Source organism: Nanorana parkeri, unplaced genomic scaffold, assembly GCF_000935625.1.
Source record: "Nanorana parkeri isolate BGI_ZX_2015 unplaced genomic scaffold, ASM93562v1 scaffold351, whole genome shotgun sequence".
Lineage (NCBI taxonomy): Eukaryota > Metazoa > Chordata > Amphibia > Anura > Dicroglossidae > Nanorana > Nanorana parkeri.
In genome coordinates, this window is record NW_017306619.1 from 1,350,765 (window position 1) to 1,354,359 (window position 3,595).

Genomic DNA, 3,595 nt, shown 5'->3' on the forward strand with positions numbered 1-3,595 from the left:
TGTACATGGAGACTATAGGATGATATAAGGTTACACAGGACTGTACATGGAGTCTATAGGATGATAAGGTGTACACAGGACTGTACGTGGAGTCTATAGGATGATATAAGGTTACACAGGATTGTACGTGGAGACTATAGGATGATATAAGGTTACACAGGACTGTACATGGAGTCTATAGGATGATATAAGGTGTACACAGGACTGTACATGGAGACTATAGGATGATATAAGGTGTACACAGGACTGTACGTGGAGTCTATAGGATGATATAAGGTGTACACAGGACTGTACGTGGAGTCTATAGGATGATATAAGGTGTACACAGCCCCATATCTGGAATCTATAATGTAAGATTGGGTGCATACAGGACCATATATGGAGCGTACAGGATGAAATGGAGTGTACACAATGTATACAAGCTCAAATATGGAGTGTACAGGATGATATAGAGTCCATAAATGGGGCTTATAGGGCGATATGGTGGTGCACGCCATCTACATATGCCCATATACAGAGCGTACAAGGTGATATGGGTGTGTACATTATGTATACATGCCCATATATAGAGCATATAGGGCGATATGGCAGTCTACATGTCCATGTAGGGTTGCATACGGTGATATGGGGGGGTACACAAAGTATACACACCCATACACGAAGTGCCAAGGGTAATATCCAGTGTATATATGCTCATATATGAAGTGTCCAGGGTAACATGCTTTGTGTATATTGCCATATATGGAGTGTATATGGTAACATGGGGGTGCATGGCCGAATGAATGTCCATATATGTGAAGTGTGATATAGGGGTGTACACAATGTATACATTACTATACGAGGTAGTATGGAGGTGTACACAATGTATATATGTCCATATAGGGAGTGTATAGGGTAACATGCCATGTATACATGCCCATATATGGAGTGTATAGGGTAATACGCAGTGTATACATGCCCATATATGGAGTGTATAGGGTAATACGCAGTGTATACATGCCCATATATGGAGTGTATAGGGTAATACGCAGTGTATACATGCCCATATATGGGGTATATAGGGTATAATGAGTGCCCATATAGATGAAGTGTGATATAGGGGTGTACACGATGTATACATGCCCATATACGAGCAGGTATGGAGGTGTACATGATGTATACATGCCCATATACGAGTTGGTATGGAGGTGTACACGATGTATACATGCCCATATATTGAGGGTGAGTACACTCGGTGCGCTCGCTCAGTGATTACCACTCTCCGCCGACTCCGTCTCCTCCTCCCGCAGCCTCTGTCCGGGGTCCTGAGCCGCGCTGCATGCCGGGGAGCCGTGACGTCACCGGGGCTGCCCCGCACAGTGCCTGTCTAACCTGCAGTCCTGTAGAATTTCTGGGAGTCAGCAGTAGTGGTCCTGTGGCTCTGCTGGGACTTGTACTACTTCTCTGAAGGGTTGCTGGGCAGTGATAAGATACATCAGAAAAGTACATGGTTACTTGTGACTTGCAGTGCATGCTGGGATGTGTAGTTCACCATAGAGGTGGCTGTGCAGTGATAAGGTGCATTGGCAGAGTACTTGGTTACCTGTTGGCTGGCAGTGTATGCTGGGACTTGTAGTTAGCCCCCCTCCCCACCCAAGCTGCAGATCAGCCATGTACAGAGCCCCTTGTAAGCAGCTCTCATGCTGCTCTTATTAAAGGGACGCACCGCTTTTACTTTCATGGTGCACACACTTGGAGGACTCTGGTCTATTGCATTGCCAAAGGATTTGTACTTCTGTCCACCCAGTCCTGAGATTTACACAGCTCTGCCACACAGCACAGCCTTTTTTTTTTGCTGTGGTTTACTTTGGGGCAGCAATGGGGCTGTAAAAGGAGTCAGCTCCCCCAACTGCCTTCTTGCAAATTAACATGGCAGCCGCTCAGTTCCATATACATTGCCACGGTGGCAATCCCCGGCATGTCACGTTCAGCAGACGGTGCTGCTTGTGCTTGCTATATGTGCCCATTAAAGTCAACTTTCTCAAATCTGCAGCTTCCATTAAAAGAATATCTAATGATCCTGCCATGGGGATCCATATTCATGTACTTCCTATTACAGTGTAACAACAACGCTCTGTCTCTGGGTGACAACACTTTAGATGTCAGCTGAGAGGTGCAGTAGGGTTGCCACCTTTTCTTCAAGCGAAACAAGAAACACTCTAGCGACACGCGGACCTATTTTTTTGGGAGAATGAGTTGTGGCTTATTCATATGTAAAAGGCACCAATCATTAATATGTAAATATCACAGTTGAGACTATTTTTATTGGGGGGGCCAGTAGCCCCTATCTTAATTTTGGTTGCCCCTGTCTACCTGACATCTTGTGTCCGGGTTCCTTGTGCCATGAAACCCGAACACAGCATTCAAAACCCGAACTGTCCGGGTGAATCCTGGACAGGTGGCAACCCTAAGGTGCAGGTCTCCCTATATAATAGAGCTCGGAGTCCTCGTAGTGTTAAACGTTGGATTCGGAGTCTCTGACATTTTGGCAGCTGCTGGGAGTTCTCGGAAACAAAGGATTTAATTTCAGGAGGATTGTTTTGGCAGGGGACACCCCGGGGCCCAGGATGGCGTGACATTATAGCAGTCACCAGACACGGATGTGGGCAGGCCAGGCGTCTTTATTTCTCCGGTTACATCCTGGATCTGGTCAGGAGTGAACACACAACAACATTAATTCTGAGATGAGAACAATGAGATCTATAGAACGTTTACACTCATTATTCACAACACGTGAATGTGAGATGATTAATGTAAATATGGGTTCAATGTGTGTGCAGCCATTTTGTTTTTTTTAGGTTCGGGTATTGTAAGGAAAGGTTAAAAATCTCCTCTGTGTCCTAAGGATGAGCTTTGGGTTCAGGTCCAACATGTGTTGGACCCGAACCCAAGCTGTTCGCAGTTTGGGTTACCAATTTTGGCCAACAGAACCTGCATCTGTATCCTAGCAACCCATGACACTGTTGCTAGGGTGTTAGCGGCTGGGCCACACAACATCATTTGTTGCCAGGATGCAGGCTGGTGCAGCATAACAACCTATCATGCTGTTGTGTCGCCAGTGTCTTAGCAACCTGAGCACAGTGCCATTGGTTGCTAGGACGATAGCAGATGGGCTTTACCGCATCATTGGTTGCTAGGACACAGGTGGCCACATAGGGTCATTGGCAGGGCAGTCCCCATAGTAATCGTTTATTGAAAAAAAGGTGGCAACCCTAAGCAGAAGCGGGACCGCGCTGTCAACGGCCATGGCATCCCGCCAAGCTCACTGACATCACAGGTTGCCAGGAGCTCGGCGGGATGTGAGCCAGAGTGTCAAGCTCACTTTTTGGCAACCAGTGACGTCAGTGAGCTGAGTGGAAAGCCGTACAGAGCAACACAGGTTGCTAAGAGCTCTGGGAAATCTTCCAACGGGGACACTAGCTCAGGTGACCCCCTCACTTTGGAGGGATTTCCTCTCACTTCCTGTTGTGACTACCAGACAGGAAGTAAAGAGAAATCTCAATGGGACACAGATTCCAAAAATATCCACCCACATGTATAAACAATTGAGCCAGTA

At 46.6% G+C, this 3,595-nt stretch overlaps 1 protein-coding gene across 1 annotated transcript in view; it reads right to left on the bottom strand.

The window, feature by feature from the left end:
- Window positions 1-1,327, bottom strand: part of NKTR (natural killer cell triggering receptor) — a 47,434-nt gene extending 46,107 nt beyond the window's left edge. Inside the window, exon 1 of the mRNA XM_018558649.1 lies at window positions 1,256-1,327. The gene's annotated coding sequence lies outside the window, so the exon portion shown is untranslated. The remainder of the gene's footprint in view (window positions 1-1,255) is intronic.
- Window positions 1,328-3,595: the final 2,268 nt, after the last annotated feature.